Raw genomic sequence first — 24,636 nt, 5'->3', positions numbered from 1 at the left:
GATGTGTACGCTTAGTCGAGGCGATCTGTAATTGATTTCGGTAGAACACCTGTACCCTTACCATGAGTTTTCTAAACATACCACAATTTTACGTTACGTGTACTCAATCCATTATTTCTGTGGTTATCCATTTTTTTTCTGGTGCGACGGTAGTTTTATGCACATCACTTAAATCCGTAAAAATAATTGCATAAAAGTAGTTCAAAGTTAATGATCCGAATAAAGCAGTGATAGTCTAGTGCTTAAAAAAATCGGCTGTGGGGAATCTAAGATTGAAATCCCATGCACACTTTTAAAAAAATATTAGAATTTCATTATCACGTGCTTGAACAGTGAAAATAAACATCGTAAGAAAACTACCCGTCAGAGAGTTCGATAAAAAAATCTCAAGGATATATGAAGTCTATCAATTCGCAATGGCTAGCGCTACAGGCTATAGTCTTAACAAATCTTACTTCAAACCCTGTCCAACAGTGGAACGGTAATGGATCGACGACGATCCGAATAAAACACCAACATACAGCCCCTTACACTGATGCGTGACTCGTCGGATAAAGTCACGAAACTCTCCTCCAAGGATTCACTTCACAAATCGTGTAACGCCTGATTTTTACGATCGGTTGCGTTTTATCGCGCGAGTGTTTTTACGCGAAAGCGTTTACGTGTCGTAAATGTAAATGCAATAGCTATCAGTTACGATTCAACCTCAGCCATTAGCGCCAGCGAATCAAATGATGATAGGCCATTTAAATCACAAACGAGGTCTGTCACTTGAATTTATCATTTGGAAGTGCCTACCAGAATTTAACATAAAACATCCATGCTATTGTGTTTTAAATACGATTTTACTATTAATTATTAATATTATTTTTATGCGACGTTGCCTTCGGAGTTGATGATGTTTAAATTAGAAATGAAAGCTAATTAATTAAACTTTTCGATTAATCCGGTATGTAAATCTGTTAAACTAATTAAATCTTAAGTGGTTTATACAGATGACACTCACATTGATGTATTTTCAATCAATTCCAGAAGCAAACATGTAAGATACGTAAATAACGTTAGTAATTGACTAATTCAAATACATAGATCAATAGATCAGATATTGTCACGATTTTTTATACAAAAAAAACCTTTCTTTCAATTCGCACTGACTGCACCTGTGATTGGTTGACGTTGAACACATTAAAACCAACTTATTACCAATTGGTAACAAGTCGTGGATGACACTCTTACGCCATGTTTCGGTTTTTAATACCATAATAATATAATTTAATGACTATATAGTTGATTGCTTTGAGCTAAATTATAAGGAGAATTATACTTGAATGTAAACTCAATCAATTATTACCAACTTAAACGTGATTAGTACTAAAAGTAAATAAACAAGTATCACGTGTTTAAGATTATGAAGGATCACGTACAACTCATCATAAACCATATCGTTAAGCTTCCGCGACAGCCATCCAGGGCTTTCCGCTGTATTTCCTATACAGGAAAAACCACAATTCCGTTTAATATTTAGGTTATTACGTTGTTTATGAAAGACCAATTAATACTGTGCTATATCTTTGCGAAATACTTTAAATTATTAATAATTACCTTAAAATAATAATTTTGGAGCTTAATATCGTGTAATGATTAGCCAACTTCAAATTTTGTGATAGAAGGAGCTGAAGAAGAACTAGATCAACGCATAGACTATGGCTTAAACCCTAATCACTGATTGGAGATCCGTTCCTAGCAGTGAGTTAGCAATGATTTAATGACAAAATTTACAATAAAGAGTTAGTTACATAGGACTTGTATTATGGGAATGGAATATCTTGAAAATATTTTTCATAAAATGTTCATTCTTCAAAGATTTCAAATATTCTTATACTTACCTAAAGCGATTAAAATAAGAATTATTGGAAGAAATATAAATGTTTTAAGCAGTCTTTATTAAAGAGCAATACAAAACTGAACCGTTCCGACAGCGCAATAAAATACTTCCACGCTTCCAAGCATAATAAAAAACTGCTTATGAAGTATTAGACTACGTGAAGGAATGCAATAAAAATATTAATAACACACAAACTAAAGTAAATATAAATTATTTAGTATTACATAAAGTAAATAGAAATAGCAAAGCGCCTAGCATAAATATGTAAAAAGTAGACAATCAAAGATTGTGGACCGCCATAGTTATTACCACACTTATTTCTACCTCATAACAGCAGTGTTCAGCTGCTGCAATTCTGGTTTGAAGGGTGTGTTAAGGGAGCTGGGAGACATTTCCGAAGCTTTCCAGCTTAGTTCTCACAGTAGCCACTTACCATCAGGTGGACTACATGCTCATCTGCTACTCCTTTATTGTAAAAAATGTGAGCCGTCACGGGACGCCTGGCAGATGTGAAACATCGACATTATTTTGTAAAATTAATATGCAGAAAAGAACATATTGTGATAGGAACTAAATATGTCATAATGATAAAATAAAATATTACGATTTTTTTTCCAGATAACGATGACTATTTATTGAATAAACATTTTCATTAAATACAAAAATTTACGAATTTATTTCAAATCGTGACTACTTAATTCGTTTAATCAGTGACTTCGGTAATAGTTATTGCGCATGGCGACGCGTCGCCACACCGTACACACTACTGCATATAGACTGTATATATACCATCGTATAGCGTGGCGTCGCCACGGCATGCGTCGCCACGCCAGAAATCGGTTTTACGTGCGGCTATAGATGTTTCACATCAAAAATGGTAGACCGCCACGTTTTAACCGACTTCCGAACGAAAAGAAGTATTTTTATGCAACCAACTTTACTCTTATTATCTTTTGGCAGTGTTTATTTGTTATGTTGTGCTGTAAGTTTTATGGGTGTGATATGATCATAGTAGTGTTAGTCAAGTGGCTGAAACTCGACGTAACAATCATTGTCGAAGTTTCGAAACCTCTGATTTTCAAAGTTTTAAAATATTCACGGTAAAAAAAAACATCATGGAGAAACCTAAATACCTGAGAGATATTGAAAAAAATCTTAAAGGTATGTGAAGTCTATTAATCCGCACTTGACCAGCGCAGTGGACTATTTACCTAATCCTTTTCATTCTTAGAGGAGACCCGTGCCTAACAGTAGGACAGTAAAGTGATGATGACGTAATCATGAACCTTAATATATACTCTGCTACTATGCTCTGATGTACAAGGACCTACAAAAACCTTTTACGACTTATACCAATTAACTTTAAGTCTAACTATAAATAAATTCACCTTACCTTTGAGGAACTTTAATAAGAGCGTGTAGGAGTTTCTAAGATAGTGTGGAATTCACAGAAACTCCTCAATTAGCAGAGTGTCCTTGACACTCTCAAAGGAAAATGTACAACCATTACCTTTGAGAGTGTTCTACGAAATAATTTATTTTATTGTATGCAGACTATTTTCTACGTAATTAAAACTGCAACGCAATTATACATTTCTAGGGTTTCGTAAAGAAAGGTAAAACGACAACAAACGACGAAACTCAATACCTCTGCTAAGCCTCCGCTGTATTTTTCGGTGCTTTTCGATTTATCTATTGATCTGTAATAGCTAAATAGTTCAAATTTTCAAAAAATAATGAAAATTTAGTGGTACAGAACTCATCTTCATCTTAAAAATAATTAATTTTCTTCAGACTTGTTTAAGTAAATATCCTCATCCATAAATTGATAAATCAATAATCCAAATATCCCATCAATTTTATTACACAAAAAGGCTTTTATGGCACAATGGCACTAATAATCCATTTAATAGCACTTGAAATTTTAAAATATTATTACGCCAAAATAAAAACATATTACAGTACTAATTTTAAATAATTTATAGACATAAATTACATTATTCTTACATTACATTACCTAATATTTTTACACAATTAACAACAATCTTGTTAATTGTGTAAAATTAAATTCAATTCTATTCTTGTTATACAACCCTATTTAAAATCAATACTGTTTCATCTGAAATACACATGTGAGTAACATTCGACCCTGTACCCTCAAAGGGGGACCCCATGCCCAAAATTAGATATTCATATGGATGGAAAGCATTTGATGTTTCTCTTATGTTTATTAACGGATTCGTGGAATAGTAATTTAATCACTAGAATCTTTTTGACGTGTTAATATGGAAATACTAGGTAAATAATAAAGCAGATTATAAATTTACGCTACAAATAATGTTTATAATAGGTGTTTAAACTCTAAACAAATATTACTCGTAAATGTCGGTGTAGGATTCTGTTTAACTTTATTCAATAGTTTCGAATCAATTGTTTGAATGAAGATTGACGAAATATTTGATATTTGAATCAATGAAGTTTCAATGAATACATTTTTATTCTGTAGTAGTGTAGGTAACGTATGTTGTCAGTGTGTGTATGCGTAACATTTAGGCTAAGTTAAGGTAATAAGGTGATTGAAGACAGTAATAAACTATCAATCATTCGGAACGCTCGCCTTTCAATCGTAACCCCCACACTTCAATTCTACAGCAAATCAAACTTCCTGAATATCGTATCGTATAAAATGTAGAATAATTAACAAAACTTATGAAAAATGATAAAGAAAATGTTACTGTTTAATTATCCACATTATTGCCAAAAATCACGACAGTTCAACTCAAACAAGACTGAATTTAATAACGTTTGGCGAACGATTCAAAAACCGGAACAGTTCAAAAATGTATCAACTATTCAGTGTGAAATGCTGACACAAATTCTTTACGAATCCCATATTAGCATCGGCATTTTAAACTAACTTTGATGTAAAAGTGGATCCAAAAATAAACGACGATGCTTTATGCAGCCATTTTAGTTCAGCGTGTTAGTGCCGCATCAGAGCGCCCGTACTCCGCTACTTCCAGTTATGAAACGTTACTATAGAAATGTTACAAAGTATTTGTCGCGACATTTATAACAGATATTTGTCACGTGAAACGATATTGCTGTGCTAACGGCTCGTGTATCGCGATATTCGCTATTGTAAAGAGCAAATCTATGCAGTGTGCTCTATAAAACTAAGCGGTTTTCGCTGCTGCTATATCTATAATATAAGAGTAGCAGACGAGCATGCAGTCCAGTGGTAAGTGGCTACTGCCACCCATGGACATCTGTAATCAACCCCAGATAGGATTAGATATTCCTACCTGAGGTCGGCCACAGATGCGCCGCTACCCCTGAGGATTAAGCTGGAACGCCTCGGAAAAGTCTGTCTCCCTTACCACACCCTTCAAACCGGAACACAGCAGCGCCTAACACTGCTGTTATTAGGTAGAAATATATCACTAAACCGCTTCTAGTTTATTGGAACTGAGACTATAGAATTTGGATCACGTAACCAACATACCCTTATTGTCTCTTGGATACATAATTAAGTATCTATCTATTAGGGGTATTGAATTAAAATTTTATTTAATGTTTCACTTTTATTTCCTTCCCTTGTTCGTATTTAACTTTGCTCTTTCACTTTCTATTGAAATGTATTGAAAATAAAATCGTTGACAGAATTTGTTGTTATTTTAGAAGATCAAGATATATAGATAGATGTTTACTTTAGAAGATCAAGAATTTTGTATAAGAATTTAACTCTTATTCACGTGTGTTGGAATCTAACATTTGCATTCGTAAATAATGCTACCCACCTAGTATAGCGACATACTAGTTTCACAATAACAGTCTGAAATATACAGAGAGAATACCTATTGATATATTAGATTACCTTCGACGGCAACGAATATCCTTTCCTTACATAGCGAATATCAAATGTACTGGAATGTCAGGTTCTTTTTCAAGCTAAAGCAAATTTACATTTGTTGTCGTTTAGATATATATAGACATATGTTACGATGCGCGCTCTTCTCTCGTGGGAATAAATGATCAAATGATGATGTTCAAAGAGTGATACGAGTAGTTTCCAATGCATTCCTTACATTTAATAGATGCATGTTTTCGAAATTTAGGTAAGTAAGAAACGGTAACGGTAGGTGTCCGAAACTCGGAACGTCTGATAGAGATGTGAGACGATGATTACATGCTTATTAATTTCATATATTATTTGTAATAAAATATTTAATGTGCGATGTGGATAGCGATACATTATATTTTCATCGTTTTTTTAAAAACGTTAATTATAAATAAATATTGATTCACAATAAAAATATTTGAAACCAGCTTAACTTGATTGATTTTATGATTAATGAAATAAATCTGAGCAAGTATAAAATACATTTACATTTCGAAAATTTAAACCTATTACGATTCCATAGACAAAGCGAAAAACGCAGAAAAATGGTGGTTTCTTTTTTCCGCGACCCCCATTTATTTCCAAGCTTTTCATTTTTGTATTTTTTATAACAGCCACCGTTATACATACTCTGTAATTTGAAGTATCTGTCTATACGGTTCAAGAACAGACAGACAGCGGTAGGTTCGTAATAGACTTCTTACCCGGTACTTACTTAGGTACCTCTACTACTTTAGGTACTCCTTGACTGTAATAATATCCATATTATTACAGTCTCGGTTTGTTTACGCACACATGCGTCTAGCGTGAGATAATATAATCGTATTAACAGCACGTGGTGTCTGCTTAACTATGCGGGAATATAACATTAACCAACACTACTTCCAAGCGTATAACATAGAAAAACAATGTGCTATATGAGGCTGTTAGAACCAGAGTAGACTAACTACAAAAACAGGATTTACAATATGGAAAGTAAGTGTATAGTCCGCTCTGAAAGTGTTGCGAGGAGGTGTAGTCATACAATTTACTATGGCGACGCGATTCATTTCTATATTCAGAGCGGACTAAACAACTTTTTTACAAAAATACAGATGGGTCAAAAATCATTGAAATGCAGTTAGGCCAATCTGGTTCCAGCAGTCTCATATGTGTAAACGCTATATTTACCACTATATTTGAACCTCTGTGGTTCGACTCCGGCGGCACCACCTCCACGTCTATTTCTGCCTCATTACAGCAGTGTTAAACGCTGCTGTGTTCTGGTTTAAAGGGTGTGACATGGGAGACATACTTTTCCGAGTCATTCCAGCTTAGTCCTCAGGGGTAGCGGCGCATCTGTGGCGACCTCAGGTAGGAATGTCTCATCCTCTCTGGGGTTGATAACAGGTGTCCATGAGCGACAGTAGCCACTTACAAGTTGGATTGTTTGCTCGTCTGCTACTCCTATATTATAAAAAAACCAGCCTTGAAAAATAGCACCGTATATAACCGTATAGCGTAAAAAAACACTGTGCCTATATTCTCAAACAATATATTTTCCAGTGTTGAAAAACAGCACGAGTAAGGAGTTTTAATAGCGCACTATAACTTATTTTCTTTTTTCATCGATGAAAGTTTTTTTAACCCCCAGTTTTTTACGGTTGTGAGTTATTTTTATATAATGCTTCCAGTAGACATTTCATGGAAAAGTGGCCACAAGCAGATTCTTACCACGCTTTTATTAGCTTGACCTGTACCCTTACCAGGAGTTTTTACGTTTCGACAAATATGACTGTTTTGGTATTTGTTTACGTATTTGCCCATACGAATTCCAATCAGCGCCCCTAGCGGATTGTGTCAGAACTATGAAATCGTATTGGCCCATATGTTATATATTGGCCTTAACCAACAATAGGCATTCACCTTAACTAAATTTATCAGGAAGAAATCCGATTCCTCACCGCCGCCGTGCCGTGGGAACGCTGACTACGCACCTACGTTGCCACCTCATAGTCCCGAACGTGGGAATCACTCTGGGCGCTAACATTGCCCCAGCAAGTCACTTAGGATAGTTAGTTTTAATTTAGGTTAGATTTAATCCAAAACATGTAACATTCTGTTTTGATTAAATACGTTTATATAAGTAATTCGGTCTTTCTGTATCCTGGCTGCTGCATCCCGACGCATTATATAACTCATACGTAAACAAATACCAAAACAGTCATATTTGTCGAAACGTAAAAACTCCTGGTAAGGGTACTGCATGTATGTAACGGAATCTTTGAACTCAATTTTTACCCACATTAAACGGTCCGATTAATTTAAAATTGAACAACTATCAAGAACTGATGACAATACACGATCTTAATAATTTTACCCCATTCTCCTTCAGGAGCATCAAGAATCAGGATAGACGATTAACCTTGTGCGATTTTAGCGTGGTTTTTAGTTTTTAAACGATAATTATTTATCATTACCGTTACACCACTGGATATATAATAGACAGCAATTAATTGGAAAGGTGTCTACTAACATTTTATCATACGTGTTTCTAACACAGAAAACGGTTTGAGCAGTTATTCATTAGTTAAGTGAAAATGCAGTATTTTATCACTAATAATGTGATTCTAATACTGAAAATGGACTGACCTATTTTCTATTTCAAAATTGTCCACTAGGAGTATTTTAGTATATAGCAAACGAGCTTGCAGTACAGTACCCTTACCAGGAGTTTTTACGTTTTACAAATATGACTGTTTTGGTATTTGTTTACGTATTGACTATTTCCAAGTTCTGACACAATTTGCTAGGGGCGCTGATTGGAAATTATATGGGCAAATACGTAAACAAATACCAAAACAGTCATATTTGTCAAAACGTAAAAACTCCTGGTAAGGGTACAGTTAATGTTAAGTGAGCACTGTCACCCGAACATTTAAAATCATAATCAACCCCAGACAGTCTGTTCGTCTACGTCTGGCGTAAGTGTCTCTTACGCAACAGACGTGCAGACCTAAAGATCTACATTCAAATAGAATAACCTAAAGTAAGCAGGTTCTTGTTATTTTACAGACAACAAACAGTAGTTTATGACTTTTGAGAAATTCTGTAACATGTACAGTCAGTTTCAGAAGCAGATGAACATATTAAGGTTTCAAAAATCCCTATACGCACATACATTCAAAAGTAGCTGGACGCAAATAGCACCATAATTACATGAACATTGTAAAGTTTCAAATGTATATGAACACTACAGTGTCAAAAGTAACTGAACAATGTCATATCATATTAGTGACGTTAGCCATTTTAAGGTGTTCAGCTCACTTTTGACGTGTCAGTGTTCATCTAATTATGATGCTAGGGTTATTTAGCTATTTATGAAAACTTGGGTGTATAGGTATTTTTAAACATGAATCTGTTCATCTACTTTTGAAGCTGACTGTACATTGAACGCATGCCTTTGTCTTCTACTGCGCTGAGCGTAAATATTATCACAATAACTTCAAAAAGGGGATCGTAGTAAATAATGTGAAACTATTTTAGAGCTAAACAGGATATCTTAACAAATAATTATTGGTCTCAAACTATTTTAAGGCACCTTGTGATTTTGTAATATAGGAGTAGCAGACGAGCGTGCAATACACCCAGTAATCAAATCCACATAGGATCAATTATTCCTACCTGAGGTCGGCCACAGATGCGCCGCTACCCCTAAGCACTAAGCTGGAACGCCTTGGAAAAGTATGTCTCCCTTACCACACCCTTCGAACCGGAACACAGCAGCGCTTAACACTGCTGTTATTAGGTAGAAATAGGTGTTGCGGTGGTGCCGCCGGATTCGAACCACAAACGTTTCTACCACCTTCATGGTTTCTACGGTGCATCGATAGCACAGGTAAATGTTGCTGTAAAAATACAGTCATATTAAAATACCTTCTCCTTTTTGCAATCCGTTGAAAATAATAAAGCTGAACATTTAATAAAACTTGAGTACTTATTATTTTTATTTCTATTCTATTAATTGTCTAGGTTTTTCTTAAAATAGCATAAACCTTGGACGTTACAGAATATGACATTTATCTATTTAGGATCCTTGCAATTAATGTGTTCAGGATAAATGTTTGCCCATTATCTATGATTATAGAAATCATGGAATATATAAATAAATAAATAATAATAAATAAATATATCTCATTTTAAATATATGTAATCTGTACGAGCAGAACTAAAAATTACAGTTGATTTTAAAATATTTAAATCTATACCAAGTAGCAAAATATTCCTAACGGAATAATTAAAGCGAATGCCGAAATTCTTTCGCAAATTTTAAACCAATTTAATCTCGACAGTAAGATGAATTTCAGCTCTACAAAAATGAAATGCAAAATGGTACTTCAGGTGCAAATCTTGGATACGTAAAATACATAGATTGATCACTCCTAACAAGTGTAACCAGTTTTGAGAATTGAAATTGTTGCGTAAATAAAGTGTTGCCACGTCTCCGTTCTACAATATCCCTAAAATGTTTCAAACACTTATTTATTTATTAGGTAAAATACGCAGTAATAGTTATTTATACGCAAATTTTCTCTAAAAATGATTTTTATTTGTCTAGAATTCTTAAAATAAATGATGAAATCATCCTTTTGCGGCTTCACTCAATTTCAAGGCGGTGAAGTATCTTTATATCTTACTTATCAAAGGTGCAAACTCCATTTACTTATTTCTCATACAAATAGTAATATACCTTTCAACTATTTACTAAAAGAAATTTTACAATAACATCTCTTTTACATTAAATCAACACTGTAGCATTATGCTACTATGCTCAAACATAAATTATTTATTATAGTGTTTCTCTCTGTCGACGCCTCCAATAAATTATTCTTTTTACGGATAACTTTGTGTAAACTGTGGTGCATTTTTAACCGTGGGTGAGTTATATGAATAGATAGTGTTAGAAGAGTATTATATTTTGATTTGATATAATAATATGTAGAGGCAATATTGAAATACTCTTTTCTTATAATATCGAACTATTAGACGAGCATGCAGTCCACCTGAAGGTAAGTTAGGATAGGATTACATATACTTACCTGAGATTCGCCACATGTGTATGTTAGTAATAGATATAATTTATAACAAATAAACTATTATTAGTAGGTTGTAATAAAGTTTACCTATTTAATTTATGTGATTCAACTCCATATAAAATAGGGGTTGCCATTTCTGAGGCCTGAGGTGTTCACCTCATATAAGTCAACTGTCACTCACAGACCTCCACCAAAACGCAAAACTGCTTTACACTAGAAATAAATGTGACATTAGTACCTTGCTCGAACCAGTTATTCTTTCACCTTATGTAAATAAATAACCATAAATAAGGATAACGGGTATAAATAATTTTAACCACATTAAAGTGCTATCTGACTCTTTAAAATATATTTGTTAAGACAAGTGCCGTACTTGTATTTATAAGTAATGGTCACGAGAACCCGACGGACGCCGTACGCCGTACGGAAATAAGCTGTCAGTCAACAACGACCATTCGCGTTCTCGTGCAATATCTACTGCATTGTTAATATACACGTTTGCTTATTAAACAATATTTCGCATCGTCAAATTTAACTGCAGTGCTACTAGGATATGGATCATCATATACACGAATTATGAATGACATTGTGTACAATTATTTCCTTTACCGCCGTTTTTAAAAAGTACAAAATGTACCCATGATTTCAATAGACAATAACAGCGAATCTGCGGAAATAACCGTCAGTTATCACCGAGACTGTTCGCACGCTTTTATTCGAAGCCAAGCGATAGAGTGTTTTCTTTAACTCGAAAAAAATAAAATATTTACAATTAAAGATATAATATAAATTATGTCTTTTATTTAAGCATAGTTAGCATGATTACTATCTTTATAAACAAACCAAGTGATGACTAACTCAATTGTCCTCCCATCTCTCTCTCTATTTCGGCGATTGATGCATAAATTAGCGCTGATTGCTATTATTGGTCAATTACTGCGCAATGTTCGGAGAAGCGCTAACGAGGTATCAGTTATCGAGTGAACTAAAACCTGAAAGCTTGAAACGAGCAATTCAAGTGTGTGATTTTTGTGTGTTAAATTGTCACAATAAAATAGTGTATTCATACATCGATTTCAAGTAAGTTTTATAAAATAAGTTTTATTTTAAGTGTAATCGAGACTTTGGGTTAATTTATGTACATTAATAGACATAGAATGTGTCAAACGAGACTGCACGTGTACAAATACGTAATTTACGTTTATCATAACAGAGACACCTAGACACGGGAAAATATTACATGAAAGAAATATTGTTTTATCCGACACATTCAAAGTCTGCAGATATAATACGGCCGTATCGTTTCATTTTCCACAATTGTAATTTCAATTATACACGCTACTAATCTCAAATTAGTTAGAGATATTGAGATATTTATTTAACGCGTATTTCAGCAATAACACTGCAAATGTAGCTCGAAAACTAATTTCGTAGCGATGATTTTGCAATCATCGCTACGAAATTAGTTTTGACGGTCAATCACGGTGGAGCGAACGGCGCAGCGGAAATAAACTGTCAGTTATCAGCCGGGCTGTTATCGTGCCCATATTGTACGGCAAGTTTAAATATAAACGCACGATGAAACAGCTACATGTTTAAACTTTTACGCAACTTTTTATAAAACTAGGTGGAACATGTCTGCTACTATAAGAGCACTACTAGATATTTGTTAAGTTTAAATATAAACGCACGATGAAACAGCTGCATGTTTAAACTTTTACGCAACTTTTTATAAAACTAGGTGGAACATGTCTGCTACTATAAGAGCACTACTAGATATTTGTTAAGTTTAAATATAAACGCACGATGAAACAGCTACATGTTTAAACTTTTACGCAACTTTTTATAAAACTAGGTGGAACATGTCTGCTACTATAAGAGCACTACTAGATATTTGTTAGCAGAAATATAATTACTTTCCGCAGAATACTATTTGTAGCAAATAAATGTTTTGATATTTTTGATTATTTTCAATAATATATCTCATGTAATAGAAAGGCATGTTTAGTGTCATCCATTTATAACATATAATCATAAAAAACTTATATAAACTATAATTATATACAGTACCAAACCCTTCAGTGCCTAAATAGAGTCAAAAACAAGAAAAGACAGACAAGAATCCGTTTTCACCATTAACACCACAATGGATAGATACAATGATATAATTTTTACAGATTACTTGTATTTTATAAACCACTTATAAACAGACTTTACAGCTATGATCAAATCATAACACAACTTTAATTTTATATGCCCCGATGGTTAATAAAAATAAAATGCCAACAGTTAACACTCTTGATCTATCGCTACGTTCTCCGGCATCCGTACACTAAAATAGAAAACTGAATTCAGTACAACTTTGTGATACACTAACAATATTACACTATGAACATATTTACTTTAGCGGATTATCGTGGTAATTTGTAACGTTGTAGGGTTTAGCTCTACAAACTCGTTCGAGGTTGTTCTAAGACCCTCATCCATCATACATCAGCTCGGTGCCAAACGTTTGTTTATGAATACTTAAAACGAGTGATCTTAAATGTTCTTGTTTTGTTGTACATTTGTTGGTTTCGTTAGTGGTGAGCGTTTATAAAAGGTTTAAAAGGTTACGCTGTTTTTAAATTGCTCACTAAACATTTATATTTGTGTTACAAAATTTTAAAATAGTCTTCACCAAAAGTGCATTTGTTTCGCCACGTGTAATCGTGAGTTGGGGTTATTTTACATTTACAGACACAGAGCGTGTCAGATACGTGCCGTTGCGGATAAAAAACACATTCCTATACAATATTTATTGACGGATTTAAATTTAGTTATCATAATGCAGCCACACTGATTCGTGGATGCCTGTCAAAATTTTGCACAGAAAATATTTTGCCTGACACATTCGAAGTCTGTATCTATAAATGAGGCCTTATCGTTTTATTTCCCACAAATGAAATTTCAATCATACACGCAACAAAACCAAACTAGTTCGAGATACTATTAAAAATATTTTTACTTTGCGCGTATTTTAGCAATAACTATAATATTACACTATGAACATATTTACTTCAGCGGATTATCGTGGTAATTTATAACGTAGTAGGGTTTAGCTCTACAAACTCGTTCGAGGTTGTTCTAAGACCTTCGTCCATCATACACCAGCTCGGCGTCAAACGTTTGTTTATGAATACTTAAAACGAATGATCTTTAATGTTCTCGTTTTGTTGTACAGTTTCGTTGGTGATAGGCGTTTATAAAAGGTTTAAAAGTTTATACTAATAAATTGCTTACTATGAAGTTATCGTTGTGTTATAAATTTTAAAATTGTAGATTTTTTCTAGTGGTCAAAATACTACCACAATCATAATAGAAATCTCAACTATTTATTATAATAATGAGTAAATATTATGTAACATTTACTTACTGTATTTATGACATTGAATATTTGCGACGTTCTTAAAACTCTTTCATCGCATCTTTCTAATTTAAAAAATATTTAAATAGTAAGCTAAATGCTAAAAATGTTGCATGTAAAGCGATTGTTTATAAACCTGTAACTTTTAACAGACGTTTATAAATGATAACCTTCAGTTTATTTTTCGCCAAATACTCAATTTGAGTTAATGACTTTTTCTTCCAGCAATTTAGACCAAACGGATTGAATATCGACAGCAAACTAAATATACAAAAAGAAGTCGATGAAACTGAAAGTAAAATATAATAACAATCTGTTTCATGCCGTTTTTACGCTATTAAATTTATTGATTTAATACCGACTTATACAGCAGTAGCGAGAATAAAATCGGTTTTCAAAAGCTTATTTTTCGAAAAGAATAATTTTAACTAAATCTAATTTAAGTGTTTAAGAATTCCATACAATTTTGTTAAAAGTGTACCAAGAATCCGCACCAAACTGTAAACTATGGCCTAAGCCTTCTCATTCTGGGACATAATTTCCCAACAATGGGACAAGAATAGACTGATGATACAAAGTATTACTAGTTGTAATAAATTTTACAAGTTTTTTATTTTATTAGCATTGTTAGTTCATATATGTGTGAGAATCAAATCTTATAACTAAATTTTAAAGAAATTAATCCCAACTCATTGATGTATAATTTTTCGTAGGTACATGCTTTGAATGCAAATGAAAATAGTGACTTTATTCGAAATGATATATGCCGGGTACACCAAGATTTCCGATATTAAATGATATTATTTTTTAAGGAATACGTTAACGAAATAATGAAGTTGAGTAAAAACTTCTTTTTACTATAGATAGGTAAATTAATTCGTTGTTACAGTTAAAATACATACTCTCCTGAATTAAACGTATACCTGAATAGTTGACTTTAACATAAACCTAGTATATAGCGAACAAAAGGGTTATGTGCCCGTTAAGCAAATTAATACGAAACGACAGGCGACTTCACAGCTTACCTGGCGCTGAATGGTGCCGAGTGGTCCACAAATGCAATTAACTTCACACAAAAGGGGTCACAGTGCCGGCAGCTCACGGCTTTACAATATGATCCGACACTGCTCTTTCATATTGTAAATGTACAAAATGTACGAGAGAATACTTACTTACTGACGTATCATCATAGAGCCTAAACTAATATTGCTACGCCTAAGAAAGAACAATACATTCCTTTTGACTTAGACACCCATTTAGAACGTATGCGAACGTCTGAACGTCCAGAACTTAGTTCTCTATGAAGTCACAGTTAAAAGATAGTTAAAAATAAATTGATGTATATTTCATTGTGTATATTACATAGTTCAATATTAGGAATAAGAAATGTACTAGAGAAAAAATCTATAGGTACTTATAATTTAGACTAGTTTTAGGTGGTACTTTTTAGACTAAAAGAATCTTGAAATAAATACATACCAGAATCATTTTACTTTGATCCAAGCATAATTTATAGCTAAAAGGGTTATTTACCCGTTAAGCATATTAATACGAAACGACAGGCAACTCCACAGCTTACCTGGCGCTGAATGGTGCCGAGTGGTCCACAAATGCAATTAACTTCACACAAAAGGGGTCACAGTGCCGGCATCTCACGGCTTCACAATATGGTCCGACACTGCTCTTTCATGTTGTAAATTAAAGTTGAATTGATCACTTTATTGTGGATATAACAATACTTCAGGTTATTAATTATTACTAGGAATTGCGGGTATTAATTAAAAGGTATGACGACAGATACATTTCACAAACTTCTATACACAATTATAATTATATTTATAATGACATATTATAATTATGTTTATTCATTCGAAAATGTCTATTAATAAAAAGATAGAGCCTGAACTAGTGAGCTTATAAACATGAAATTTAGACCGTGGATTTCTTTTATGACGTAAACCTGCCAAGGAAGGATTTTTTGATATTCCATCCGAGGGGGGTGATCCATAAAGGATGAAAATTTATTAAAAAAAATCGCGAATTTAAAAGCAGGCACTTTGAAATTTGCATTGAACTTTTTGTTTTGACATAATAAAACACCTGTTTTACAATCTTAGGAACATTAACCCCTGACAGGTAGATAAAGGTTCAAAGCGTATATTATGAAACTTAATACATTATTTAAATTATTATTTACGTAAATTTTCAAAAATATAAGGTTTGCTTCGCAATTGACTGAGTTAATTAAAACATAATAAGGGAAAAAGCGAGCGGAAAATACTCATAAATAAATTTGACTGAAACCTCGCTTCGATTATAAGAAAATGAGCAAACTTTTGTACAAGAGTATTACCTGTAATTATTTAGGACGGCAGTAAATAGGGCTGTTATGTGATCACTAAAGCCCGTTATCTAATGTTTTTCCTACCAAAGATCGGCTTGATATTTGATATTTTGCTGCCAAATTTCTATCTTTGACAGGCGATAATTGGCGTCAATAAGTACACAATCCATTAATTGCTTAATTTACCTATCTTTATCTTTAAGAGGTATAAGGTTAAAGACAAATATATTTACGGCTTTAATACCTACATGTTTTTTATCCGACTTCAAAAAGGAGGTGGTTATCAATTCGGCCGGTATCTTTTTTTTATATTCATAATTATCACTATTTAAATAATACTCTGAAGAACCTTCTTTGTAATAGAGGCATATTTTTAATATTTCTCGTATCGGTGGCAACCCTACCTCACTGAGAGGATGCTCAGTGGAAAGTGATATTTAACGTCCCCTGGCACCATTTTTCTTTTCATTATTACGACTCTTTCCCTTTCAACTTTGTAACATTTATTGCTCTTTTTGTGGTTCCGTTACTTCAATCTACAATATTTCGCTAGCATCTACCGGTTATAAAAGTTTTTCATTCGCTTATCTTTGAAATTGTTATCAGGTATTTTTTGTGAACTTTTGAGGCGTTTAAAAATATATGGCAGCGGTTTCTATTTATGTCGTAAAGTAAAAAGTATTCTTTTTTTAACATAACATAAAGATATTTACACAATGTATGCTAGTAATAATATGTCTAATACAGGTTAATGTCTAATACATAATAGAATGGATAAAAACCTTATACTATCCCTTTGCTGGTACGATGTCTATCCACTGCTGAAAAAAGCGTAGAGCATATTTCCACACGATAAAGATTGGCTGAATCTACTAGAATGATATAGCCACACATATATTTTATCACACACTAACAAGGTGTTCAAAACATAAATCTCGTAACACTCCATTACATTTAAGTGACACTTCCACGGGAACATAAAAAAATTTAATGATGTATCGGATATCCCCGAAAGGGGCCGAACTTCGCCCAACTTTACTCCTTGCCGAATTCTGGGCACGCTTTATATAGATATGTACTCATTTCTCAGATATTTACTTTTAGAACTTGCCGATATTCGCAAATAGATACTCTGAAGTTTATTGATTTTGCGAAGATACTGTGTACATGAACGGCAAATTCAACACGGTGTAATACAACTCTAACTGGGGCGAAACAGATAGGAATAACTTCGTGCGACATGTTTTACTTAATTAGCCGGTTAGGGAAGTTACATACGAGCGACAGTGATACACGGCCCTCGCCAACAGTCGCTGACGGCAGTCGGTCATTGACAGCGACAGTCGTCGACCGTCACTGAAGGTAGCTGGCGACAGGCGGCAACATTCCACGACGGTCGTCATAAAAGTTGTTGCTAGTGCATTAACTCCCTTATTTTCAATAGTGTGTCAATAATTGTACGGTCGTATCATCTTTATCACATCTATCGTGCAATGAAAATGACTTCATAAAGGTTCTAATAATCCGTTTTCTTAAGCTTTTTGTACAATAGTTGTACTTGAATGATAAATAATGTAGGGTGACCGTTCCATCAGGAGTATCGATTTATGAATCAAAACATATTTTTAATTAAAAATTCTTAGCTAAAAGTATTCCATGCTTTACTTTTTTAATTTACTTATTAGAATATACTCCGGGTTACTTAAAAACAAAACAAATCTTAATATTTTAAATATTGTGTAGAAAATTGTCACAAAAATATAAAATCATCCCTTTCATCCCGAAGTGAAGGTTCTTTGCGACTTTCCTCAGGTGGCACTGAGCCGACATTATGTTACGACGCCGCGTAAAAGCTCCATGTATTAGATTACTTACTGAATAAAATATCAAATCAAACCACGTGTCTAGGATTTACATATACCTATTTGGTTATGCTTGAATAAATCAACGAGAATAAGATATGTATTGCATGCTTATTTTCCATATCGATCATTTTCTATAATATAAGGTTAAGGCATTGATAAGTAAACTGGAAAGATACTTCAACGCCTTGAAATTTATTGAAGCCACAAAATGATGATTTTATCATTTGTTGTTTGAATTCTTGACAAATAAAAACATTTTTAGAGAAAATTTACGTATAAATAACGAATACTACATAAATTACGTAATAAATAAATAAGTATTACAAACATTTTAGTGACATTATAGAAGGGAGACGTGGTAACACTTTATTTACGCAACAATTTCAATTCTCAAAACTAGTTTTACTTTCTTGTTAGGAGTGATCAATCTATGTATTTTACTTTTCTTAGGGTAAAGGTATGTTGATAAGAGGCCACTACCCACGCTAGACAGCGGGTAATATAACGCGTTTCTGCCTCTGAGGACTAAGTTGAAACGCTTCGTATATGTGTATCTCCCTTAACAGTTACCACGCAGTTCAAACTAAAAAACAGCAGCGCTAACACTGCTATTATAAAGCAGAAAAGATCAGGCGGTGGTGTTTGACTCCGGAAGACCACTAAGAATTTTACTACCTTCAAAATTAGCTAGAAATCTTAGACATCTATTGGTAGAATTGTGAGTTTCACAATATATGGGCTTAGTGGAAATTTATTATCACTTGCTTAAACTGTGAAGGAAAACATCGTGAGTAAACCTGCACACCTGAGAGATTTATAAAATAAATCTCAAAGGTATGTGAAGTCTACCAATACGCACTTGGCCAGAGCGGTGGACTATGGCCTAGTCCTTCTCATTCTGAGAGGAGACCCGTGCCCAGCTGTGGGACAGTAATGGGTTGATGATGATGATGATGATGATGGGCTTAATGCTCATCCTTGTAGGTCTAAAGCGAGCAATTATGGCAAATCTGGTTACGCTATGCGGGTGTAATATTGACCCTAATTGCAGAGAAATAGCCGAAGAGTCAATATTAATAAAATAGAAGAACTATAACATGATTGATATATAATGTAAATGCATCACACAAAGCGAAAGCTCATGTGTCCGTCAAAATAGTCGATTATAACAATTTGTAACGATAAACACTTGATACGAAAAAATTACATTCTTATGTATGTAGGCATAGATTAGTAAAGATACTTCGCCACCTTGAAATTGAATGAAGCCACAAACGGCTTATTTTAGTATGTTCTTTTTTTGAATTCTTGACAAATAAAAACATTTTTAGAGAAAAATTACGAATAAATAACTAATACTGCGTAATTTACGTAAAAAAATAATAATTATTTCGAATATTTTAGGGACATTTTAGCAAGGTGATGTGGCAAAACTTTATTACGCAACTATTTCAATTCCCAAAACTGGGTACATTTTCATCTTAGGAGTGAGTAATCTTTACTAATCTATGTGAATAGGTTATAACGTGCCGTAATGAAGCAAATTCTTGGTATCGAGGTTTACCGAGAATCCGTCGGGCCATAAATATATAACGTTTTATCAACAGCCATCAGCGGCCGATAAACATTGCATATTGACAGTGGCTTCGTTTAAAATAGAGTGAAGTCATTATTATCCGTAATAGTAGGCCATCGTTGACGTCAGTATATTGATCCAATTTTCTCACTGATGGGCGTTTCGTCTAATAATGAGAAGGGCTCAAGACATAAGGACTGAAGGTGGTAGAGACAGGTGTGGCACGGGAGACATATTATGCCGAGTCGTTCCAGCTAAGTCCTAAGGGGTAGCGGTGCATCTGTGGCCGACCTCAGGTAGGAATCTAATTCTATCTGGGGTTGGTTACCGATGTCCATGTAGCACCACATACCATCAGGGGGACTGCATGATCGTCTGCTACTCTTATAATATATAAAAAAAAACATAATTCACCACGCTGACCAAGTGCGGCTTGGTAGGCTTCTTACACCTTTGAAAATAGTATAAAGGACTCTTGGCTTATAACCTTGGCACCTTGGCTTATCACCATTACAACGAACTTGCTAACTGAACCGAACATTTGAAATCATTCAGCAATATAGAGAACTCCTTAAAATGTAAAAAAAATTCTAAGTTTACTTTACTTTGCTTCCATTTTCTTAACCTCTTGATACTTCAAGTCAATACATATTTTACAGCAATATAAAAAGTTTCGCGCGCTCCATTTCACTTTTTATGACTCACTTGAATGGTTTCGAAGTAGAATTTCATGTCAGAGCTTTATTGCCGTCTTCCAATAGAGCGTAATAACGTAACGAGGGTCCCAAATCACCGTAACAGTCGGTGACATATGATGTACTGAGGTTGTAAGATTCATGCTCATATAATTTGGCCACATGAAGGCCACTCGAAAGGTTCCGTATTTTCATTTTTATCACAGCAGCCATAGAAGTAAATTCATTGTGAAAATTTGAACTGTCTTTATATTACGGTTCAATAGATAAAGCGAAAAAGGCCGGAAAATAGCGGTTTCTTGTATGGCCTTCAAGTATGTATTCTTGTATACTCTATTTTGTTTTTTGTTTTAGTATTTGTTGTTATAGCGACCAGCATTATACATATTCTGTGAAAATTTCAATCTTGTGTGTGTGATAGACAGACCGACAGACAGTGGACGCTTAGTATTCCGTTTTTACCCTTTGGGTACGGATCCCTAGAAAGATGAGAGATATAATATTTAAAAATAAACGAAATAAGGAACGGGCACGTGATGGTACGTGGCTCCTATCGCCCGTGGACATCTATTCTTAAGGCGATGTAAGACCCATATCCGCCCCGGGTAGGATTAGAAACATTAGAGTTACCTGAGGTGAGCCCCAAATGCACTGCTACTCTGCGGATTAAGGTTGAAATACGTATAAAAGCGAAATACGCCGGAAAATACCGGTTTCTTGTATGGCTACCCTCATTTTTTTAAAGTTTTTTTTGTTTTAGTATTTGTTGTTATAGCGGCCACCATTATATTCTGTGAAAATTTCAATCTAGGAAGGTTCCAGAGATAGAGCCCTGTAACAGACGGACGGACAGGTAGTGGAGGCTTAGTAATAGAGTTCCTTTTTACCCTTTGGGTACGGAACCCTAGAAAGATGAGAGATTTTTATAATATTCAAAAAAAAAAACGAAAAAGCGAACGAGCACATGATTTTATAGTTATCGCCAAACTGCTAGTGCGCTCTGAAGTTGTTCCGAGCAGGTGAAGTCATACAATTTGCTGTGGCGACGCAATTAATTTCTACATTCTGAGCGGACTAGCAGATTTGTATATACGTTGCGGACTATACGTTGCTACTGTCGCGCGTGGACATCTATTCCTAAGGCGATGTAAGACTCTTATCCTCCCCGGGTAGGATTAGAAACATTAGTCTTACCTGAGGTGAGCCCCAAATGCACTGCTACTCTGCGGATTAAGGTTGAACATCCCATACCTATAAGTGTCTCTCCCTTACCTCACTCTTTAAATTAGAACGACGATCTGAATGAACTACGGCGAACTCTGCTTTTGTAAGTCAATGCAGATGCTTTCGAAACCAAACCATAGAGGGTCTTAGCATGGTCTTAGGAGTTTTTACGTTTTGACAAATATGACTGTTTTGGTATTTGTTTACGTATTTGCCCATACAATTTCCAATCAGCGCCCCTAGCGGATTATGTCAGAACTTGGAAATAGTATGGGCCACTACGTAAAGAAATACCAAAACAGTCATATTTGTCAAAACGTAAAAACTCATGGTAAGGGGGAATGGACTTAGACTATTCGCTTACTTTTGAAAACTCGTGAAATGATTACTTAAATGCTATTTAAAAATTTCATAATTATCATGGTCAAAACACTACTTTCCCACTATTGGGAACGGTCTATCGGTCTACCCTAAGAATAAGAATGGCTTGGACAGTAGTCCACCACATTGAATTAGTACTGGTTAAATGTTTATGGCGTCAGTGACCATTAAATAAACACCACCTATTTCCGTCCTTTTAAAATTGAACATAAAATAAAAATGTTTCCATCATGAGACATCGCAAGATTTTATTGAGATATAAAGAGGAAATTCCTTTTCTAAGATTTTACTACGGGATCCCAGAGGATTTAAAGATTATAGAGACTATTAGACTCAGGAAATATGAAAGACTCTTTGAAGTATAAAGGTTTCACTTTGTGATAAGTAGGTAATGGTTTTTCTTTATATTCAAGACATTACAAGATAAGACGTCGTCGTCAACCCATTTCTGTCCCGCTGTTGGGCGCGGGTTTCCTCTCGGAATGAGAAGGATTAGGCCATAGTCCAAAGCGCTGGCCAAGTGCGTATTGATAGACTTCACATACCCAGGTACCAGGTACCAGGTACCCTTAATATTTTTTATTAAATCTCCAGGTATGTTGGTTTCCTTGATAACTTGACAACTTCACAGATAAGTATCTTATTTCTAAAGTTCCGTGTATATTAGAACTTAATTAACTTTAAGATAAAGGAAATACCGTGAGGTAACTTATATGTTTGAGAGATGTCCATAAAGTTTCCGTCTAAAGTCTACGCTTAAGCCATTTTCATCTTAAAACGGATATAAACGATATTTAAGTAGATATAAACGTATATTTAAGTAGATATGATTGAAATAAAGGAATGTCTTCTATCTGTCTATGTCTCTACAAACAATACCTAAAAATGTTATATTCTTACGTGTAAAATAAATGTGATCAATATTTAATTTTGTAATTTATTAAGTTTATAGCCCATTTCTTTTCGATTTCTTTTAGATACAAAGTCAATAGAGAGTTAAATTAAATAAAAGGTAGGACTCGTTGAAAATATTTTCAAGATAGACACGACGTACAGAATTTCTGAATAGACTCTTACGTCAAATAGGAATATAAGCCATCCCTGCCAGCCAAACATGGTTTCGCTATAAAAGGACGAGCTCACATTGTGCCGCATAAGGCTTTCTAGTTCTTTTGCATATTTGGGATTTTTGCTCGAAATGCCGGGTCGCTATTCGCCTTCTTTGGCAACTGCTTACTCAACCATGAAAAATAGTAGGGACAGGGTATCATTACGCAGCATTTTCGGAAATCGTTCATTCATTTTTGACATGTGATCTTAAAAATACTGAAATATATTTCTTCGTGTGTGGATGTCCTATAATTTTTTGTATGGTAGATGTTGATGGTATCCATTCTGTAGCAAGGTAATAATTATAAGGTGGAAAGCATGTATTTGAATGTAGACAAATCCTTAGTGACATATTACTCCGGATAGTTAATTGTATCAGGCGTTACTTTACGGAAATCCATGCTACGAGTATTAAGATAAGATTAAAACTACTTCGCAACAATCCGCTACAAATATGGTATATATTTTTTATACCATGCAGTATGTACCATCCTCCCTCCCACAAAGGATGCGTACAGATGCAAAAATATAAAAATATACACCACCATACATACCACCACCAACTACACCGCAGCATATATAACTGAAGCGTCCGAATTATAGATGGGCAGCATCAGTCCTGTGCCATAATCATCAAATAAATAAAAGACGGTACGTAAACTCAAACATTTTAAAGTAAGAATCCATAAAATATCAACAACAAATGGAACGACTTTAGAATTCCCTTTCTACAAAAAAGAATAATCAGAAACGATCCAAAAGTTGAAAAGATACATTAAGAATGGATTGTGAAAATTACACAACTCAAACAGAATTGATAATTTTCAACATTAAAAATAGAATTCTGTCTGCATACTTTAAAATGAATGTAAGTACTTAAGTACTTTTAATGGAAAGTATTTTAGTACATAATGCACTGTACAAGGTAATTCCAATAAATTGCAACCGCACAGAGACAGGGTAGAGCGATATAGGGCGGACCTCGCTCTTGTAAATAGGTCAGTGCCAGGGCATCCTTGACAGCGGCACACAGCTGCCAGACCTGTTGAAACTCCTATTTACTAAAAGTGGCTAAAATTAACGCAATCGTGATAAGCACATAGTGTAATAAATGTATGTGAAAATAAATGATGAATATAGATTAAAAATCACGAAGGCTGTAGGGCGTGCCAAA

The 24,636-nt window shown here is 34.2% G+C and overlaps 1 protein-coding gene across 2 annotated transcripts in view; it reads left to right on the top strand.

Annotated features, from left to right (window-relative positions):
- Positions 1 to 24,636, top strand: part of LOC140750155 (uncharacterized) — a 30,394-nt gene that overhangs the window by 2,395 nt on the left and 3,363 nt on the right. Inside the window, exon 1 of one of the 2 annotated variants that reach the window (XM_073083545.1) lies at positions 11,779 to 11,941. The exons of the other annotated variant lie outside the window; for it this stretch is intronic. The gene's annotated coding sequence lies outside the window, so the exon portion shown is untranslated. Of the gene's footprint in view, positions 1 to 11,778; positions 11,942 to 24,636 lie in introns of those variants that run through there. 2 annotated transcript variants of the gene reach the window in all.

Source organism: Epargyreus clarus, unplaced genomic scaffold (assembly GCF_041222505.1).
Source record: "Epargyreus clarus isolate Ecla_fem2 unplaced genomic scaffold, WU_Ecla_fem_2.2 ptg000019l, whole genome shotgun sequence".
Classification (NCBI taxonomy): Eukaryota; Metazoa; Arthropoda; class Insecta; order Lepidoptera; family Hesperiidae; genus Epargyreus; species Epargyreus clarus.
Note: the sequence above shows the minus strand (reverse complement) of the source record. Positions and strands in the feature narration are given on the sequence as shown.